The following is a 23,453-nucleotide window of genomic DNA, read 5'->3' as shown; positions in this document are numbered from 1 at the left end:
TAAGTCATTCTAAGTATGCTGTTTCAAGAGATAATTGGACCTTTTTGTTTGGCTAATGTTATTTTAATATGAGAGAAAAGCATTCAACCTTGCTGTGTTTTCCATCTCAGTAATATCCGACAGCCGGTATAGAGTTCATGAATGTGGCACTTTTCATGGGCATGAAAAGGGTTTGGCTTTATCCCATATTCATTGTGCCAACTAACCATGCCAATATGCAAGCTCCCAAATAGGCCATCAGGGCTCTATGCCTAATTAAATATGAGTGGTCTGCTAGTCTCCTCATTATCATTATTTTAAAAGAATATTGGCAATGAACATGTGTATCAGTAAAACTGACTTAAGCAATTAGGGCTTGAATACTAAATTCAGTTAGGACTGAAATGTCTTCCTTGTCATTAACTTTATGGTGACTATGATATAAAACCTATCTGTAAGATAGATTCTAATCATTGCAATTATAAACCAGTTTCTACTATGTATTTCATTCTTATTAAAAGATTGACTACTGTGTTTCTTTGAATTACAAAAAGAAGTATTTTTTTCTTTCTTAACAGACTACCAACAATTTAATGGCAAAGAAGTTCTTTAGTTGGTGTGTATATGTGTGTGTGTATATTTCTGTGCGCATGTGCTTTAGCACAGTATTTATATGCATTTTTGTTAAAATACTTAGAACGTGTTTTATAAATAAAGGTTTGAACAAGAAGATGAAGTAACTTTTGATACAATAATGGTCACCACATTTCTCTTAAAATGTTCCACAAGCTGTCATGGTAAAATATAAAAGACCTGGATGCTCAAAAAACTATATAACCTCTTGAGAAAAAGCCTTAACTAGACAGAGAAGCCTTTAATCAATTTACTGGGATTATGTTAAAATATTAACCACTTAAACTCTTATTAATTGATTTATTGAATATTTATCTATTTGAGGGTATTATTTTGACTATATATTGTAGGATCTGGGAAGGAAAAAGTCCTAAATAAATTATGAACCATATAAAATAAATAAATATAATAACTATCTTGAAACTATTGTACATTTCTATGCCAGAGAAGATGGTTTATTCAATTGTAAGGCAAAGAACCTTTAAAAAAGTGCTAAAATATTTACCATTGGTTAAAGGCAATTGTCACAGGTTTTCAACCAACTGCTATATGAAGCTGAACTTTAACATCTCAAACTGAAAACATTATCCATTTGAGTGAAAAGTTGAGAAAAATCAGATCAAAAGGAAGATCTCTGAGTAGAATACCAAAATATGAATCTGGGTTGATGTAAAAGAAAACTATCACTGTTGAATGAAAAGGAAATGAGAACATGGTACTGTACAAAAACTCCCCGAAGAATTTTCACAATTAGCAAAAAAACACATCAAATAATTTGAATTATTCAGTGATGTTTTCTCTTTCTTGTGGAGGTCGAGTTCAAATGTTATCAGGGAATTTCGATTAGATGATCTGTAATCCAACAGAAATACAGGAAACCAAAATTTTCATGTTTCTTTTTATGCTGTTTTTCTAGACCATGATAAAATCTCTGGCACATCAACTCTGCCACTTTTTTGCTCTGCTCCCGAATTCTTTAGAGCAGGGTAACTTTTCACGACAATGGCACTGAATTGTGTGTGTCGCAAAGCCACCACTTGCAGGGCCCTGTGGCATGTGCCAAAGGAGGCTGACTTGCCCTTTCAACATAGGTGGGGAAACTGTTACGGGGCAGGAGTGGGCGCACAGAGCCCTCCGTGTCAGCATGCAGGCCAAAGGTCCCCACTGGCCGAGCATCAGGTAAGTTATTATTTATATTTTCTAAACTAAATTCTCAGTATTCAGTTTTACCTATAGTATCGGGACTGGGCAATGAATAAGGGTCGGGGCTGCAGTTGGGGCACTTGGTCTCTAAAATGTTCAACATCCCTGCCTTAGAATGTTGGAAAAAATACAGATTGAGCTCAGTGCTTGTTTTTTAACAGACAGTACATTTTAGACTAATAAAGATCAAAATATATTAGGTTCATTAATACTTCAGTCCATGAGTGCTTTTAAATAATAAATAATGTGATTCTCAACAAAAAGACTAGATAAAATTTTGCTTCATTTCATACACTACCAATTGGGTGACAGACACACCCACAGTCATCTTCCCCAAAGTTATAACACAGATTAACTCTTCAAACTAAAGTGTCACTGTGTTATATCCCTGTATTTTGATTTACTTTTAATAGTACTCATCCTCCAATGCCTTCTATGATAAGAAGATTAAATCTTTGTTATCAGACTTTAAATATAATGATCATAATTATACTGTGATTAAGAATAAGTAAATACTTGTAGGTCCTGAATTAATTCTCACACCTAAACTTATCCATGTCACTAGATTTTTATAGGCAAGGAAAGGGGTTTCCAAGGTTACACAATATAAAACAAAAGATAGACAGATAATAGGAAATAGGATAATAGATGTTTTGCAAAAGGATGGAGAACCAAGTGATGGAGAAGTGGTGGAGGAAAGGAGATTGAAAGGGAATTAAGAAGTACCACTTGTGTGGACCAATTCCTCATGAGGAATCTCATCACTAATACTGCAAAGGTGTTTAAATAAATGATAAACGTTGAAAAAATCATGAAGGTGAAAAAAATATAAGTACTATAGCAAAGACAATACAGATTAAGAATATAGGTTTGTCTAGCTGTTAAACATGCTTTCAACTTCTAGAAGGTTTTCTTTTTTTAAAATAAGTCTCTGCATTTATAATTGAATAACCCAATATATTTATGGAACTTGACTAGAAACTGATTCAGCAACTCACATACCTTTTTTACAAGTTTTGCTAGATTTGTTATAGGGTGATACCTGGGTTCATAAACTTAATTCGTTTGACTATTCTTGAAAAAAAGCAGCATTTATGTTCATTCAGGAAAGACAGCTGCCATGATGTTTGTTTGTCAATGCAGAGATTGCAAACAAAATAAATTTTGCCAAATGCTTCTGTTTGCACACCAAATTGTTTGCAAGCAAAAGCATTCTTGAACCTGTGTACAATCCAGAGGTATTGTGTCATTTGAAATTATTTAGATAACATAAATTCATTAATTTAATCAAAGTATGTTTCATATACTAATAATAATATCTTACCTCTGCTCACTTAAGAAGAGGTTAAAATTTGCTAGATATTAACTAAGAATGAAGAACCCTTTTAGATAATTGGCATGTATTAACTTTGAAATAATCCTGCAATGCTTCAAGGTAGAGAGTCAGTTTAATGTATTTGTGATCTCTACCTTTACACAGGTTCATGCTGTTAACTTCATATTCTAAATACTATTATATATAATATTTCAATACTCTAAAATACTATATTTCAATAGCATTGACACTTGATGGGACAATAAAGCAAGCACATTAGCAGAAGAAATGCACACACTTTGTAAGCTCCAGCTCTTTGCCACCTTATCTGCACACAGCATTCATAATGTCCTGAGATTCCAGATTACCGCCAATGGCACAAGGGTTCCATGACACTCAGAGCGATTGAAGATCAATATGTTGCATCTACTAATAAGCAAGCAAAGGTTCTGATAACTCTTAAAGATTGAACTCTCTCAGAACCAAATTTGTTTCCAACACAAAAAGAAGCCAGTGCCACTCAAGACATGGGAACAAATAGGGGATCCTTTCCCATCCTTTCTTATTTATATTATTTCCAAGTATTAGCCATTTATATACACTGAAGAAGTGATACAGGGAGAAAAAATAATAGGACCAGCCACCTTTCCTTTTCCTTTCAATCTTTCTTTCCTCATCAGCAAGTAAAGAGTACTGCTGGAAAGTATATGTATCAATAATAAAAATAATGTTGAGCTAGTTTTCCAGTTTTCACTTTTTAATAAAAGTAAGATTCACATGTATGTGACAGGTACAAAATAAGAAATGTGTAACATCAGTCATTCCATATACGAGTTAGATACATGTATTTGTATAAAAAACTGATTGTACAGTAGAGATTTAATTATATCATTTGTACTCAATTCAATCATTAAAAATTTTTCTTAAAATGATAATACACAGAAAACAATAGCACTGGTCAATAGAGGCTGTTGGAGGGAAAGGCTTTATATTTTCACAACTACATTTTTTTTCAGCTTCTTGAATTTTCTTTCTTTAATGGAGCCTAAAAAGTATGTGGGCAGACCTTTAGAATGATGCCATTAATACGATTTCTAACTTACAGATGAAGAAATTAAGGCACAGAGAGATTAATTAGCTTCTCAGTAACAAGCAGCTAATAAATGAATCAAAAACTTAAAGCTAAGTAAGTGGGAGGAATCAGAATATGAACCCCTACATCAGACAGCATGGTGGGATACAGCGGAAATCACACAGGACTCATCATCATAAAATGCGGAGTTATTTGTCCCTACACTTAGTTTCTCAGAAAGCCCTGTAAAATTACTCTGAGACAGTCACCACACATGCATCTATACATATGCAGACACTGGTATCTATCTCACAGATCTGCTGAGGCATACAAGTGGATAATGTAAGTGTATCAATGTATAAATAAGAAGAAAGATGCACGTAATTGTTACAGGAGCTGAGTTATTTCGAAGGTTTACATTCAGCCAATTCCCATATAAAGCTTTTAGGCAATAATTTCTGATCAGATATTACTGCCAAAAGAAGCCAAAAACCCACAACTGAGGTGTTTTCAAATATATATATATGCACTTTGGGAAGAAAAAGGAAATGAATTCAGTTTGGATAATGAGTGCATGCTTCATTTGTAAGATCATCCAGGTAAATACTAAATATGCTTCCTTTCAACAGTTCTATTCTTTCTGAAATAAGGATTCTGCTAAAAAGCATAATTCTATCTTATAGCTTAATAGCTAAATCAAGATGCCTCTTAATAACTAATCACATTCTTTAATGAATCCAATCTTAATTAGGCCCCTATGTGCTTATCCATCTTAAATATGGATTGTGTGGCTTTTAATCTTGTATTTCCATATTTGCATGGAATTAGGTTAATTCTATCAGAGAAATGTATTCATCACCTGTGCTGATATATTCATACCATTACCAAAGAATTTCTTTTATTTTAAAGTTTATTTATTTGTATTTCTCTTACCCGAAATCTGCAGAGCATATTTAAACTAATGATCAGAATAAAAACTTCAATCACACTTAGAAAAGTATTATTTTGAAATGTTGACTGTGGTAGGAAAAGAAATTGAATGTGTAACTAAACTCAGGTATTGGGTTCACTTTGTTCTTTTTTAGGACAAAAATTAAAATATATTTCAATATATAAATGATGTATCTTTCTAAAAGAAGTTAGACATCATATTAACATGATACAGTCATATTCATGTGTACAACTGCACAATTCTTAATAACTAAACCTTGGAAGCAGCCTATATTTCCAACATTTGCACATATAGGCAGCTTACTATATCAGATGAACTGATAAAATGTGATATTGGAGTGCGACCCTGCCCTAAGTATGAACTTGAGTTATTTGTAGGAAAATGAATGTGCCTTGAGACTATTATAGGAAGTGGAATAATTCAGATACACAAGCTTAAATACTGCTTGCTTTTTCTTCTGTGAGTAATCCACCTTATAAATTAAGAGCAAAATAAAATATACATAATAGGAAGATAGATCTTCCTCAGTAGGAAGGGGGTGGAGATCAAAAGATGGGGAAGCAAGGCGAAAGGGGATTTAATAAAAGAATTAAAATATGTTATGCATGTATACTAACTCCACACTCTGAGTGTAAACATTATGTGCTGCACACGTGTATTAATAAAATATCTCTTAAAAGATCTTTTGGTGGAAGTAGATTGCAGTCCTCAATTTGAAAATGTTTTCATTTTCAGAGAAAAACCTATACTAAACTTTTAATTCTAACACACAAATATAAGGTTAGTATTTTTCTATTGATGAGAAGGAAAAGAGTTTCTGAGTGATCAGTTGATCTTTCTACATATGAGACCAGGTAATTTTACTGACAAGTTTCTGAAAAACTAACTTTTACATTTATTCCAAGGGACCCTATTTCTATTAACTAAGAGAAATAAAATGAAAATGTCTTTAAGCTTGACATTTTGATGCTTAGAGAAACATTAGACTGTGTATTCCCAAAATTGAACAGGGTAATTTGCACTTTAACATATCACCCAGTAAATAGTGTGATAGATACCAACTTTCTGTGATTTGAAGGACCTAGCACTTGAAGCAAATTAACCTTGTGTTTCTTTCTATGTCTCTCTGATTTTAGTTATTTGTTTTGATGTTTTCATTTTTAATTTTTCTTAGGTCTTTGTGATTCTTTCCTTTAAATATGGTTTTAAGTATTATTTGAAAGTTCCCATTAAGAAATTATATGGCATATGTATAATATATGTTTACGTTTTTCACTATTCTGGCACTTCCGCATGTTTGTACCATGTAATTCACACATCACACACATTTGAGATGAAACACCGGACTCTAATGTGTAGGTGTTTTCAACCCTAACATTTCATTACTCTGTCTCTTTCCAAGCTTTATCCTCTCTTGGATATCTTTATCTTTTACTTTAGTCTTGGTTTCTCACTTTCTGTCCTTCTGTTAGTTGTACTTTTCTGTTACTTTTTCAGGTTTCTTTTTTCCTTTCACTTAACATGATTAGATTTCATGGTTAGCTTTGTGGCAACTCTGGAAGTGTTTCATTTTGCTAGTAATTTTTGAATTAAATTTTATGTAGCTTGTTGTTGTGATCAAGGGTTGTACCCAGAGAACAATTAGGTTCAGGACATGGAGTTTATAATATTTTTATAATGGTCACCAGGAGGTGACACAGGAAAATGCAGAAAATCTATCCACAACACCAAAGACATAGATTATTTAGTCAAGAGCCTAAACCCCACAGCAATGTCCCAATGAGTCCAGATAAAAACCCAGAGCTCAGGACAATGCCTCCCACGAGTCCAACTAGCCCACAAGAAGGACTCACGCCAGTCTCTTTTACGGATCGGTGCCGGGAAGACCCAGGGTCAACGGTGGAAGCCAGAAAGTCTATGCCAGCAGGATGAAGGAGCTGTGCTACTGGGATGAAGGTTGTACGCTGGAGCCAAGGAGTCACACTCACAACAAAGACCAGGGCTGTCCTGAAAGGCACCACAACCGTTCTCAGCGACACGGAGGCCCTGAGCTCCTCCGACAATAAGCACAGTCGGGTAGGTGCCAGAAGCAGTGTGATGAGCTCATCCTGGAGACCAAGCAGCACATGTCTTCCCCTCTGGAGCCAGGAAGCAATGCTCGACGTGAGGACCAAGGCTTCTCCAGAACTAACAGCTCATACAACAACTTGTAGGAGAACCCACAATGCCTACTTACGCCTCAACCTCAACACCTCCTTCTTCTCCACCTATTTATCCTGGCAACCCTCCTCAGGTGGAGCATCTTGGCTCAATGCAATGCTGATGTAATCCAGCTGGCATTAAGTTGACCACCTTTTATTAATCTATAACACTTGTTAACATTTTGAAACTATACAAGGAAGGTATCTTTGCCCTGCTTTAGCATCTATCCAAATCAAAACAATGATGTGAAAGTCTGTGGATGAAAGATTTCATGATGGTCTACTCTCTGCTTTCTTTCTCTGCTTTGCAAGTTTCCCCTTAAATTCTCCCTTCAGATCTTCTCTTCACGCGATTATATCAAGAAAGTGAATTAGCATCTGGATCATTGTACTTACAGACACAAATTTAAGGATAAAAATATATAATGATTCCTGTTCTAAACAGCAACATAACCAATACTTTCTGTTTCAAAGTTCTACTTTTAGAAATGGTTTTAACTTGAAAGGCTTGTCAGTCTACATACCTAAATTTATTTTCAAAGTATTTCTAAAATAAATAGTGGCTCAAAAATATGTATCATCATGTTAGTTTGTATTTATTCAGATCATTTCTTTTTCTATTATAATCTGTTATTTTACAGAGCATATTTGTATTTACTTATTACTACTCACACAGAAAAATGACAAAATTGTGTTTACTTACAAAGAATAAAAAATTATTTCAGTGGCTTAAGCACCTGCCTGGCAAGCATGAGGTTGTCAGTTCAATCCCCGGTACCAAAAAGAAAATAAAATCAATGTAGTTATAACTCCAGGAAAATGCAAAAATTCATGCAATGTCCGTGTGAAATGAATTTATATATGATCAAAGTTGCCACTCATTTTGTTATTTTCATCTCTCTGTAAAAGATACTCTGATGTAAAAAGTCTCACGGGAGAGACCAGCATAGCTGCTGAGTAAGTTAGGTTGACTAAAATCTTTGGGTACGTATTTAAAATATCGCTCAACTAAGAAAGGCATGTATTCTCATTATATCTTCTGTAATTTTTCACTTTACACAAAATGAAGCATTTTTATGCACTAGATGTAATAAATTCTACAGGGAGCAAAGGCCTAGTTAAAATATCTTTACAAGTTTATGTGTAATATATATGCTCATACATGAAAATTATGTATACATGTAAAATATATATTAAAAGTTAAAATATTACATGGACAAAAGTCAAACACAAAGGTTTTTGTGCCAAAAGTTTATCTATATTATTGTTATTCTAGAAATATACTTCTCTTTTATTTTGCTTTGGCTTTGTTTTGTTTGTTTGTTTGTAGTAGAAAAAGAGTCACTGACCCAAGCAAAAAGTAAAGGTTTGTAAAATATTCTAAACGACCATACTAAAAATATTTCACTGAAGGTTTTGCAATTTTTGAGAGCTGACTGAATAGTAATGTTTAGCTTTCTTGCAATTAGTAGGAACTGATTAAAGCCACGATCTTTGTATAAGACCTGGGACCTAAACATGTCACAAGAGATGAAATATGCAGAGAACATTAATGTCCTTTGTAGTCAAATACCCACAAATTCTTATCTACTTTTTAATATTATCATCTTTGGTTACTGCACAACATTGTTATTTTATTATTAGAGGACATCTCCATATTGATACTTAGGGAAAATATGAGGCTTTTAATTGAATAAATATTGACCAAAACAATAGAAATGAAATGTTTCCCATGAATGTGTGTTGCATCTGTCAGGTTATGCATTTTCACACCTTATCTATGCCCTGTAGTCAGAGACATAGCATCTGGAACCAGATTGTGTTGGAAACTCAGCTAGGCAAGTTTCAGAGGCAAGCTCCCCACTCCACAGCCCCATGCACCCTACCGCAGAGTTCATCTGTAAAGTGGAGATAAAAACACTAACTTCTTTATAGGATGTTTGCATGAATTCAGGGAGAGGACACACATAACTTACATAAAATTATAGCACAGTGTTCGGCATTAAACACAAAGTAGCTCTTAGCTTTTTTCTGTGAGTCTCTGATTTTTCTTGACTCTATTATGCAGAAAGATGAGAAAGATGAAGTGCTAAGTATAAAATGAAAAAAAAAAAAAAGAAAAAAAGTCCTAAATACTACCTCGGAATTGCTTCCATTATCCATGCACTGCTCACCCGGTAACTGTGAGTAAACAGCCTACTGTGCATTAAACGATACCGGTGCATGGGCAGGACACTTGTGTGTTTCCCTATTGCAAAAAGATGTGTAAATGGATGAATAGAGGGAAAATAATTATTTTATGCACAGAGTGACTGTGGAAAATATTTTTAGTTCTTTGAAGTGTTTTTCCCCCACTCGACTAATTATCAAGGAGCTGCCTGATTGCTGATGATTGAAGACTGATGGAGCAGAATTTCAGCAGGTGCTAAGAGTTTGGTTCACATAAGTGTTCTGCAGAGTGAGCAGCAAACTCTGAGGCACACAGAGCTACAGAAGATTCTCTCCAGGGTGATGAGTTGGGAGGAAGGCATGTGTGGAATTTGTGTTACAGATCGAGGAGAGTAGGATCTGAGGATCGTCTTTAATGTAATAGTGATAATAAGACTTCTGTTTCTAAAGCTGATACATAAAAAGAGGCTTTTTATCTTAAACTCTGAATAGATACAATCTCGAAAAAATTCAGTAGAGACAAATCCAACATCTCTATTCATATTGTTAAAAAGAGAAAACATATAGCTGCATAAGACTAACAAAGTGACATAACTAGAATGATAAGTGAATTATAATATTAAATGATAAATTAAGTAAAACTATATAATGTATTAGTTATTAAAATGAAACTGCTACACAATGTTTGAATAATTGCATTAAAATATTTAAAATTTTAATTTTCCACTAACATAAGAAATTAATAGTTTTCTTTCTTTTATATTAATATATAAGACTATATATATATATATATATATATATATATACATAAGGCTATATATACTATATATATACATGACTATATATACTATATATACATAAGACTATATTTGTTACTTTTCAAATAAAATAATGGCAGACAGTAATTTTATTCCAGACTGTACTATTTTAACCAAAGGCTATAAAAGAGAATTTTAACACAACATAAATGCTCCTGGAAAATCTTTGTATTTCAAAAGTACTCTGCTTATTTAACTGAGACACTGTAAAAGAAAATTAAAATGAAGTTCTCGTAAACACAGTATGTAAATAGTTCCCCAAAGGACATAAGGTTATCCAGCAATGGAGAAACATGTAGTTATGGGACAGGGGTAACATCTTGTGGGTTGCTAAGTCTTTTATTCCCATCTTACCAGCTCCATAGTTTGTCAGTACACTTAATTCCCCTATGAGCAGAATCATATTTCCAAAACCAGCTTCTATTCCAAGTGTAAAACATTTTGTTGCTGGAATCAAATAATTGGCACACACAAAATGAAAGAGGAGAGGTTTAATTCAGCTCCCAGTTTAATGGCAAAAGAGCATTGCTGAGCTAAGCCACTCTTTCACGGCAGCCTAGTAACTGAGCAGAGCAAAAACACCAGAAAGAAAAAGGCCACATGCAATACATAACCCAAAGTCATGCCTCTCTGACCTGCTGAGACACATCAAGAAGTGTTTTGTTCTAGAACCCTAGGTAATTAAGATGACAGTGCAGCTTAATCGTCACCCCAAGTCTAAATGAAAGTACTCTCCTAGCGAGATGCCAAGACATAGCATCTACATCCTCTTTAGCTGAAATTTCCATTGTATGGTTACAATAAATTTCCTGGAGGCATATAGGAAATAAATAAAGCAGAGCTTAACAAAACAGTACAGAAGCAGAAAAGGGCTTCTGCACAAAGTGAGACAGTAGTCTTGCTTCGAGCTGTAACTACAAAGAAGATAGAGAAGGGTAAAGAGGCAAAGATTATCACACTATCCTACAAACCCAGACCTGATGCGGGTCTTCTCACCTGGCAGAAAGCAGAAATACTCACAGGAATTTATCTTTCAGTCCATAGTAAACCTGCTCACCACCAAAGCTGCCCACTACTTAGTTGGTGACCCAATTAGACTCCAACAAACTATTTCAGCAATTCCTTTCCCTGACCATGTTCCTGAGATAAATCTAAGCAGAATTAGCTGTTATCACCTCCTCTCCACTGGATGAATATGATTTTCATCTACAGCCTGCACTCCTTTGCTCATGCTACTAAAAATTATAGGAAAGGCCAAATATATAATAAATAAAAGCTTATCTGCTAAATCCAGGTGAACCCTTATGATATTCCACCAACTAAAACCAATTATTAATTCAATTCTCACAGTAGCTTCTTATAGTAAGTGCTGGTCTTGTCCCTCTTTAAAAAGATTGAAATAATCCTACAGAGCATTTGTAAAACTTGATCACGTTTTTATACCACGTGGCAAAGATAGAATTTAGATGGACTCTAAAGTCACTTCGTTTAAAATTAGACTCTCCTGTATATCCTACTACACAGATTTAATTCAGATTCCAAACTCTGTGTTATCCTTGAAGGTTGTTTGAATATAGACATCCTATTGTTTTCCTCAGAGCTGTAGTAAGTTACATTGGGCCACCAACATGTCCCATCTCTCTGTTCTTTCTTTTTCTGCATAGAACTGTCGGCTTCTAAATGCTTTCCTGCATACTGTAGAACTATACTTTTCATACTCTAAAACGTGATTGTTGATTTCAAGGGAAAGATTCTCCCTAAATAAAAATATCCCAATTCTAATCTCTTCTTCAAAAACATACTCATTTTATCTATTAACTTTAATGAAAGTTGTTTTATTTTCATCATCAATAAAGTTTCTTTTTTTCTAATATCCCTTTAGCATGAAGCTCTAAAAATAAGGATTATAGGTATAATTTTTGCTACATTATTTATATTCATACTACATATTATACATAGTGCATGTGTACTTACGGAGAGGGAATATATATAAAATTGTTGGGAGCTCGACCGAGTGATATGAGGCCTGTGGTGAGGAGTGAAGCCTGAGCTAGATTGCCCCTCCCGTCGACCGAGTGATGTGAGGCCTGTGGTGAGGAGTGAAGCCTGAGCTAGATTACCCCTCCCATCGAGTATGCCAAGATGGCGCCCATTTCCTGCTCCCTAGCTAGTAAACAACACGCCCTGTAAGCTAGTCTGCCCAGCAACAGCTGACGCTGGCCAATCAGCTCGTCTTGCCTACTTTGATGTGATTGGTCGATGTGTCCATATATATGCTGACACCACCCCTGGGGCGAGAACACACACCAAGAAGAGGGACTGCTGAGAGAAGCACACAAGGAGCCGTAGGGAACGGACCAGAGGAGGCTTCCCTCAGGCGGGATCCGAGATCCCGGAACAGGGCGTACGGAGAGAGAAAATAAATCAGAGGCTATCCGCCGACTACTCGTGTCGTGTGTTTTTTCCTGCCGGCCGGGATCGACACCGACATTTGGTGGCCCGTACGGGGAACTGATCACCCCCGAGGCGAGGCGGACGACGCTCCAGTATTGCTCTGCAGGACAGGTGAGTAGGGGATAAACCTGGGCTCTGGGTGGCGCGCACCTACAGGGCTTTTTAGACTCCCCTCAAGCTCACGTGTATGTGGCAGGTTAGCCTCACACGGTGAGAACGGACTCCTCAGTGACAGGCATGGGCAACTTACCCACTAAGAGTTCCAAGTCACTGGTAAGAGCGGTGAAAGACCTGCTCAAGATTTCAGGTATATCAATGAGCTCCAAGACACTTACGGAGTTTCTCCAACAAGTAGATGAGGCGGCACCCTGGTTCCTGCCGACGGGGCACTTGTCCCTACCTTGCTGGGAGAAATTAGGTAAGGATTTAGAAAGAGCAGAAGAGGAACGCCGACTCCCACTTTCGGTTCGGCCGCTCTGGGAGATGATTCATTCATGCCTCAAAGGGGAGAGGAATGGGGCTAAGGATAGCGCAGATGGGCTCTCTCAGGCCCGCCGAGCTTTTGAAGGGGCCCGTTCGGAGTCCTCCCGAGAGGGGTCCGTCGCAGGGAGCGTGCGGAGGCGCTCGCGAGAGCGAGGCAAGAGAGAGGTACCCCCTGCCTCGGATTCCTCGGGCTCAGATACCTCGGAAGGCGAGGACAATGAGGCAAGTGACCCCCCTAATCCCTTTGCAGCTTTACGTAGAGACCTAGTCAAGATGCAGACAGACCTAGAGAAGGGAAGGAAACTCCTGAGCACTCCCCAACGGAAAGCCGTAGAGCCTTCCGCGCCACCCTGGGAGGTCCCAAACACCGGTTCCTGTGGTGAGATGGCGGCCTGGGGCCATCCTCCGTCACCCCCCCCATGGAGGGAGTGGCCTGGACCGTTGTCACATGTAGGGCCACCATCTTGTCTGCCTGGCGACCCGCCATCTTGTGCCCCAAAGACTGGTCGGCCATGTTACAAAGAGATACAATTTTGTGATAGGGAGGGACAGACATCTCATGGGGAGGCACCACCCTGTGAAAAAATGCCAAGGTCCCAGGGAAGGTATTTTCGTAGATGGACATTTAGAATGGAACAGATTCCTCAAGGGGCGAATGAGTATGAACAATGTGGGCTTTATCCGGTGCTCCTAGCGCAAGGCCAAGGACCCAATTACTGGGAACCACTGGAGATCAAGCAAATTAAGGAGCTTAAAAATGCGGTTGCCACATTTGGCCCTACTGCTCCTTACACTATAACTATGTTGGAAAATTTGTCTGCCGGTGGCTTTCTGACGCCCAGTGATTGGACCCAACTGGCTAAAGCCTGCCTGGCCCCCGGGGCTTTTCTGGATTGGCGCGCCTGGTATACTGAGTTTGCCGCCGAACAGGCTGAAAAAAATGCGGCTAGGGGCCATAGGGGGCAAAATGAGGATATGCTTATGGGTAAGGGTCAGTACGCTCAAGATCAAACTAGATTCCCTCCAAATGTGTATGAACAGATACATAACATAGGCATCCGCGCCTGGAAGCAGGTAAACAACACAGGGGTGGCCTCACAATGCCTCTCTAAAATTGTTCAGGGCAACACAGAACCTTTTGTGGATTTTGTGGCCAGAATGCAGGAGGCAGCTGACAGACTCTTTTCAGATCCGAGTGCTGCTGCTCCTCTTATTAAACAGTTAATCTTCGAACAGTGCACCAAGGACTGTAGGGCAGCCATAGCACCCCATAAAGGTAAAAACATAGAGGCGTGGATTAAAATTTGTAGAGAAATAGGGGGGCCATTATCCAACTCAGGCGTGGCTGCCCTTTTAGCCGCCGCCTTACAACAGACAGGGCCTCAGAAGACCAATCACCCTGGTAAGCCCAGGGGATGTTTCCAGTGTGGGGATCCCAGCCATATAAGGAAAAACTGCCCCAAGACCGGACAGGGGGAGTTTATATCCAAGAGACAGGAATCAGACAGACGAACGGGAACCTGCGAAAGGTGCGGTAAAGGTTCTCACAAAGCAAAAGATTGCAGATCTATTTTTGATGCCCAGGGGAACCGTATTAGTGGCAGGGAGACTACGGAGCCAAAAAACGGCCAGAGGGGGCCCTCCTTACGGACGGGCCCCCACTCCCTAGACAGGACAACACAAGATGGCACCCCCCCACAGGGGCCACCCCCGGGCCAGCAGGCGTGGACCTCTGTGTCGCCTCCAGACTCCTATTAACACCCGATATGGGCGTTCAGGTGGTTGAAACCACCTCCAAAGGACCACTACCCGACAAGCTAGTTGGTTTAGTGATTGGACAGTCCTCCACAGCCCTCCGGGGCCTTACCGTGATCCCTGGAGTTGTAGACCCAGATTATTTAGGAAACATCAAAATCATGGTACAATCTCATATAGGGACCATAGTAATTGATGAAGGGGATAAGATAGCACAACTTTTACTGTTCCCCAGTCTCCATGAGAGACCCCGGTCCGGTCAACGGGTTAGAGGGGGTCAGGGACTTGGCTCCTCTAAGGAAATTTTTGAAGGGCTTCATATGACTCTTGATAAAAGGCCCATGCTATCGCTCAGGATTAACGGAAAAAAGATAACAGGACTCCTAGATACAGGGGCAGACCGTTCCATCGTCTCCAAGAAAGACTGGCCCCCTAGTTGGCCTACCAACACAGCTGACAACACACTCCAAGGATTGGGGATAGTGGCTGCCCCCCAGGTTAGTGCCGTGACCCTGCCTTGGGGTGATGAGGAAGGTCACCGAGGACATTTTCAACCTTTTGTCTTGCAGCTGCCAGTATCCTTGTGGGGAAGAGACGTTCTCACCCAGATGGATGTCACTCTTACATCCACCTGCTCTCCCCAAGCCAAAGGGATACTCAAAAATCAGGGATATGTCCCCGGCAAGGGCCTGGGCGCAGCCCTGCAGGGCCGGACATCCCCCGTACCTGTAGAAAAAAGGGAAGGTAGACACGGGTTGGGTTTTTCCTAGGGGTCACTGAGAAACTTCTCCTGCCCGCTCCAATTAAGATCACCTGGAAATCTCAAAATCCAGTTTGGGTGCCTCAGTGGCCCTTACCCAAGGAGAAGCTTTTAGCATTAACTGAGATAGTCAAAACCCAGTTTCAGGCGGGACACGTAAAGCCGTCAACCTCCCCTTGGAATACCCCTGTCTTTGTTATCAGGAAAAAATCAGGCAAGTGGAGGCTGCTCCATGATCTGAGGGCTGTCAACTCACAGATGCAGCCCCTGGGGGCGATCCAGAGGGGACTACCAGCCCTCTCAGCCATCCCTCGGTCCTGGCCAGTCTATGCCATAGATCTTAGAGACTGTTTTTTCTCAATCCCCCTGCATCCAGAGGACACCCACAGATTCGCCTTTACCCTACCCACCATTAACCAAGAAAGTCCTGATCAGAGATACGAGTGGGTTACATTACCCCAGGGTATGGCCAACAGTCCCACCATGTGTCAGATGTATCTTGATTTTCTACTGGCCCCCTTGCGTGAAGCCTTCCCCAAAATTAGATGTATTCATTACATGGATGATTTGCTAATCAGTGCAAAAGATGTGACTGAGTTGGAGGATATGCTTGGCCAATTGGTCAGGGCCCTGAGAAAGGCAAATTTACATATTGCCCCTGACAAGATTCAGGGAGGAGACATAGTGACCTACCTGGGCACCAAAGTCTCCCCCACATCGATTTCTCCACAAAAGGTAACCATCAGAACAGATAGCCTAAGGACCTTGAATGACATGCAAAAGCTACTGGGAGATATAAACTGGATCAGACCTTATTTACACATCCCTAACTCGGACTTAAAGCCCCTGTTCGACCTCCTGAAAGGAGACCCGGATATTGCCTCCCCCAGGGAGTTCACCCCGGAAGCCAGAGTTGCTCTGAGAAAGATAGAGGTAGCCCTAAGTACAGCTGCATTGCGGAGAATTGACTCAGAACAGCCTTTTGAGGTCTGCTTGTTGCAGACCGTTTCTCAACCTACGGCAGTGATTTGGCAAAAGGGACCACTTTTGTGGGTGCACCCTAAGGTCTCACCTGCCAAGATTATCGAACATTATCCGGAAACGGTCGCTTCCCTGGCCTTGGAGGCACATGGCAGGGCTATCCAACATTTTGGCTCTGCACCCCATGCTATTCGGGTACCTTATACCGCTTCTCAAATAAAAATCCTGACTGCTTGTATAGATACGTGGGCCATCCTGAGATGTGTTTTTCTTGGGGAGATAGACAACCAGTTCCCCAGGGACCCCATACTACAGTTTGTTACTCAACATCCGGTGATATTTCCAAAAATCACCGCGTCCACACCACTTACTCCTGCAACAACGATCTATACGGACGGGTCAAAAACCGGGATAGGGGCTTATGTGGTCTCAGGTATGCCTCCGATCAGCATACAATTTGAACCAGATCAACCACAGGTGGTAGAGTTACAAATTGTACAAACCGTCCTCGAGAAGTTCCCAGGGGCCCTTAATATTGTTTCTGATTCAAAATACGTTGTTAATGCCATGCAGGTCCTTGAGACTGCGGGCCCGATTAAGCCAACCTCCAAAGTGACTAATTTGTTTTTGTCTATCCAGACTCTGCTGATAAATAGACACAACAAAATATACATCACTCACATAAGAGCACATACGCGCCTGCCAGGGCCCATGGTACAGGGCAATGCGGCAGCTGACGTGGCCACTCGCCCGTTGTGGATACTCAATATGTTATCTTCAATAGAACAAGCCCGTCTGTTTCATGACAGATTTCATGTCAACGCCAGGACGTTAGCCAACCAGTACCACATTTCCAGGGCTGACGCGCGGGACATCGTACGGTTATGCGGCTCTTGCGCCACATACACACCCGTCGTATCAACGGGAGTTAACCCCAGGGGATTGATTCCTGGCGACACTTGGCAAATGGATGTCACACATATGATAGAATTCGGATCTCTTAAATATGTTCATGTCTCTACGGACACCTGCTCTCATATTATATTTGCGACTGCTGAAACTGGCGAAAAGGTGTCTCATGTAATCAATCATTGCCTGACAGCTTGGGCCGCATGGGACAAACCAAAAATATTAAAAACTGATAATGGACCAGCTTATACAAGCAGAGCCTTTAATGAGTTCTGTGAAAAAATGGGGGTACAATTAAAACATGGCATCCCATACAATCCCCAAGGTCAAGGAATTATTGAAAGGGCTCATAGGAGCCTTAAAGATATTCTACAAAAACAAAAAGGGGGAATAAGTCAGGGCCTGCCCCCAAAGGCACGGCTCTCCATGGCACTGTTCACATACAATTTTCTGAACCTGAATAACAACAATCACTCCCCGGCCATGGAACATTGTAATCCATCTCCTGGCAATAGGGGATGGGTGAAATGGAAAGATGTCCTGACGGGACAATGGATGGGCCCGGATCCAGTAGTTAGCTGGAACCGAGGTGCGGTTTGTGTTTTCCCGCAGGAACCAGGACGAGAACCATTGTGGGTCCCAGAACGGCTGACGCGTGTGGCGAATCCAACGAAACATAATGCAGGAGACACTCCAAAACTCAACGGCAGCGGACAGCCTAATCAAGATCGGTCCGACCAGGATATTGCTGCTCGACCGAGGAATACCGTATGACTTATGGGACACAGTAATGATTATGCTCTCGATAGTAATTGGCTCTCTTTTAGGGTACGGTGCAGCCAGAGTGGCTAGGCCACGCCGCCTTCCGGCAGCCCCCTTCCTTCTGGTTTTGATGCTCACCACCACTACTGAAATAGGAGCAGACTTGGTGTGGGCAGCAATACATCATCCGCCAGCGCTAGCCGCTATCTCCACCACAGCCCCCTCTCTCCCAAAGTTGTATGCAAAAAACTGCTCCGCCAGATTGCCTTGCATACCAGATATACCGTTAACCATCAGACCCATACGTTTTGACCTTCCCATCACCAATGACGTGGTCATTTTTTCCACTAATAGTAACCCCTCGTGTCACCGGGGATCCTGCGTTAGCTTCCTGCCCCTCCTTGTAAAATGGTACAATACCTCCCTGACGGTGAGGTTGTCTGTCCCATCCCTGCATTCGCCTGGATGTTTTAAAGCTGGCACACTTAGCGGCGGAGTCATCACTTTTAACTCAACCTGCAAACCCCGAGCAGCCATGCACACCCGTCCCGATTTCCCCACATGCCCATACCGTGTGTCCCCAAGCCGAAAAAGACAGATGGTGGACCTGTCACAACTTTCATGGCAGCCCTGTACTGTCGACGGCGTGGGAGTGACTCATCTAAACATGTCTTGGTGGTCCCGGTTCTCTCCTCCATCCGGTAGTAACAACATATTCGCGTTGACCTGGTGGGAGTCCTACCTGAGAGTGAACAACAAGTGGGCAATAAGCTTCCCCTTCCCCCTTAATGAAAATTGGTTGTGCCTCTCCACCGGAGCCTGCATGGACTTAAGACCCATGCTCGCTATTAACGCTTCTGCCTCTAATGGAACCACCAATGTCACCCTTAATTCTGAGGCTGCATGCGTAAAACCGCCCTACTTATGGGTATTCTCTGCTGACATCTCCTTTAAGTGCAGTAACCAACCATGCTTTACAGGGAACTGCTGGAATGGGTCTTTCCCGTATGCTATGTTGGCTCTTCGACCCCCACTGATGTGGGTTCCCTTTAACGAATCTGTTTGGGTTCATCCCGTCTATCAGCAGGACCAACTACCCATGCTCAGACGTAAGAGAGATTTTGGGATCACAGCGGCCCTGACAGCACTGTTCGTGACTCTGACTGCGACGGCTGTGACGGCTGCCGTTGCTCTGACCCAGTCTACGCTGACGGCTCAGGCCTTTACCAATCTTACGGACACCACCTCCCTGGCGCTGAGGGAGCAACAAGAAGTCAACCTCCTCCAGCACAACGCCATAATGGCGTTACAGCAGCAGATCGACCTAATCGCTCAGGAAGTCCAGGGACTCTGGGAGGTGGCTAACAATTTATGTGACGCCAGATGGGCATTCACCCAGTTGTGCGTTACCCCCATCCAGGTCAACCGTTCGGCTTACAGGCAATTTCAGGATTATGTTCTCACCACCTATAATTCTTCCTTTTGGAACGCTAGCGTGCGCCTGGATATGACTATCCGGCAGCTAGATCAGATAGAGGTGCCTATACTTACAGCCTCCTTTTTTGATGATGTCCTAAGCCAGATAGGCTCCTTCTTCAAACCTTCGTCACTTCTTGCGTATGGGATCATTCTTGCTCTTGTGATTGTCACTCTCGTGACTCTTAGGTGCCTGCGGTCGATAAGGGCGACCCAAAAGACACATATGACATTGATGATGTTGCTGGCCCAGAGTCAAGGGGATTCCACACCTAGCGTTTTCTGGGCTCAGGCTAGAAAGGCACGGCTCCTTTAACCAGTACGTGGCTGCCCTCGCCATTATTCTTACGGATGTTCTAGTATTATTACGTACGTCTCCTTCCCCGTCGCGGCTGCGAACTTAGACTAGAAGGACCCCACGCTTAAGGCGTGTTCCCATTGATAATTAGAAAATAGTAATTAGTGATTGTAGTGAACGGGGATTATGGTTGGTAATTAGTAATTACGCGGTTCCTCAAATGTCACTCGGCTGACCCCTCCGTGTCTCCCCCAAGATATAAGCTTTAAGAGTTGAGTGGGCAAGCCAACGACGGGTAAGACGGGAGAAGTTCTCCTGATCAACCTAAGACAGGCTCTACTCCGAGGGTCCTCTAGGGAGTGAGAGTTATGGCATTGAGATGCGAGACCAAGGGTACTGCAGTGCCATCCGCCTCGAGGGTTGAGGGGAAGGCAGGAATGAATGTCTATATGCATCCAGGTTCGGTTCACAAAAGCCTGGCCCTGCGAAAAAATGAACCACTCACCTTGAGCATGGTCCTGGCGCAAGGATATGTACGAGACAAGGTGATGCACAGCAGGGTATAGACCTCTACATTCTCTCATGCCTCGGCCTGCGAAATAGGCCCACTCCCAGACACCTCACATGGACCCACAGACCACACTATCTTAATAAATAAAGAAGGGGGAGATGTTGGGAGCTCGACCGAGTGATATGAGGCCTGTGGTGAGGAGTGAAGCCTGAGCTAGATTGCCCCTCCCGTCGACCGAGTGATGTGAGGCCTGTGGTGAGGAGTGAAGCCTGAGCTAGATTACCCCTCCCATCGAGTATGCCAAGATGGCGCCCATTTCCTGCTCCCTAGCTAGTAAACAACACGCCCTGTAAGCTAGTCTGCCCAGCAACAGCTGACGCTGGCCAATCAGCTCGTCTTGCCTACTTTGATGTGATTGGTCGATGTGTCCATATATATGCTGACACCACCCCTGGGGCGAGAACACACACCAAGAAGAGGGACTGCTGAGAGAAGCACACAAGGAGCCGTAGGGAACGGACCAGAGGAGGCTTCCCTCAGGCGGGATCCGAGATCCCGGAACAGGGCGTACGGAGAGAGAAAATAAATCAGAGGCTATCCGCCGACTACTCGTGTCGTGTGTTTTTTCCTGCCGGCCGGGATCGACACCGACATAAAATATAATTTTACATTATAGAATGTTAATCATACTAATTTATATTAATATTTGCATTCTTCCCCAAATGTGAAGAAAATTATTTTAGTACGTATTTGTGTGTTGTGTTTACCAAGGTATCTCCAGGGCTTTTACTGGTGCCTGGCACCTAGTTGTCTTCAAAAATATACTTGTTAACTGACTTAATGAATGAAAAGTGAATTTTAGGAAGTGCATATTTTTTCTCTTGTCAGTCTCAAGAAAAGAAAATCAGGAGACTATGAACCACTTCAGAGCATTTATCTCCATGAATATGTGGAAATCCCAGTGGTATATAAAAGCTCAATTTGTTTCATCTGGCAAAGCTAAGTACACTGGCGTCTTTGATATTTCTGTGCTTCAGATCTTTAATTTTATGAAAAGCACACCTAGGTCTAATTGCATCCAATTAAGATAAAATCAGAATACATTGTTGATGTTATTGACTTCATAAATCTAATGCTCAATTACAAAATGACTCCAAACCACTGCCAAGATCTAGACAACTGTTGCCTTTCCCAGAATTTATTTTAACACAAACAGCTTACATTATAAATCACTTTGTACGCAATGAAGGTCAACTGTCTATATTTAATGGAATGTTTTCTTACACGATAATTTATGTCTATTGTCTTTCTTTCATCAGAATACATTTCAGGCTACATGCGACCTCATAGTAGAGTGTATCCATAGCTTTCAAGGTAAATCTCTTTGTGGATAAAAGTTTGGCTGAAAAAACTTATTGTGGATTTACTCTATCAACTAAAAGTTTAGACTTTAAAAGTACTATTGATAATTACATGTATAAAGAACATACCCTTAAAATACTGCTAGGTGTGGCGGGACCAAATAAAGTGTGCTACAAAATGTTTCAGTATTGCAGCACTTTAAAAGTCTGATTGACTTCAAAAAACAAGGGGGGCCACGTCAGATAGTGAGATACATTGATCCTAAAGAGGCAGAATTTCTAGATGCTGCTGCTGGTGTTCACGTACGCTTCAGATTAGGGGGAACATATTGAAGATCTGTGTGCCAACAGCCCTAGAGATTACACAAAGAGCCCAGCGAAGCACACGTCTCACGGTAAAGCCCGCCCTCAGGAGGAGGACCACAGAGGCAGGTACCTGCGGGTAGAGAACAACGGCTGGCGGCCCGTGTCTGAGCGGTTTTGGATGCCAGCTGGCAGTGAAGTGGTGGAAAACAAAAAGGAAAGTGAACTCGATTTTTCTAAACTGAAGAGAAGACAAGATTTGGAGAGAAAAAGAAAAATTAGAAAAATAGAATGGATGAGGCAAATGTACTATGCAGGAAGCCTGGAGGCTAAGTCAGCTCATTGTGAAACTGTAGGTTTAATTCATACAGCAACAAAAGGGCTCATAAGAGCCATGGAAGATGGTGGGATAGATTCTGTGATGGAATGGGAAGTGGATGAAGTGCTGAACTGGACAAACACCCTCCACTTTGATGAGTATATTGCTGACTGGAAGCAAATTGCTACAAGCAAGTCCTCAGTTAACTTCAAAGGTTTCAATTTTGAGCAAGCAAAGAAAAATATACATGACTACAAAGATGAATCAGAGGCACGAATGGGAGCGCCATATATTATATCTGAAAATGTTTATAAAAAAAACCACACTCGGGGGCTGGGGATTTAGCTCAGCGGCATAAGCACCTGCCTTGCAAGCAGGCAGTCGTGAGTTCGATCCCTTGTACCAATAAAAATGAAAAAGACAAAAAAAAAAAAAAAAAAAAAAAAACACACACTCTACTAGATTGACACCCGAAGTCCTCTTAAGGAATGTAAACATGATGTACTTTTATTTTCTGAGCTCCGGCCCTTTGAGCCCTGCATTTATCAGCTGGAACTAAGATAGCTAGTCTGACTACAGTAACTTGTGTGTATATTCTTGTCACAGAATCCAGCTCAGTTAAATTGGGAAGAGTGAACAGAAACAGAATGTTGGCCCGAATACGGAGGTCATGGAAAATAGAGAAATTATGCTTGGTATCCTGAAAAACCACAGTACTATAACAATCACTTAAATAAAT

At 41.2% G+C, this 23,453-nt stretch overlaps 1 pseudogene; it reads left to right on the top strand.

The window, feature by feature from the left end:
• Positions 1-1,666: 1,666 nt before the first annotated feature.
• LOC134470300 (protein MFI-like) lies at positions 1,667-23,026 on the top strand (annotated as a pseudogene).
• Positions 23,027-23,453: the final 427 nt, after the last annotated feature.

The sequence above is a fragment of the Cavia porcellus genome, unplaced genomic scaffold, assembly GCF_034190915.1.
Source record: "Cavia porcellus strain 051 isolate PalLab524CR breed Dunkin Hartley unplaced genomic scaffold, mCavPor4.1 scaffold_14, whole genome shotgun sequence".
NCBI classification, from domain to species: domain Eukaryota; kingdom Metazoa; phylum Chordata; class Mammalia; order Rodentia; family Caviidae; genus Cavia; species Cavia porcellus.
The sequence above is the reverse complement of the archived record's forward strand: the minus strand, read 5'-3'. Positions and strand labels throughout refer to the sequence as shown.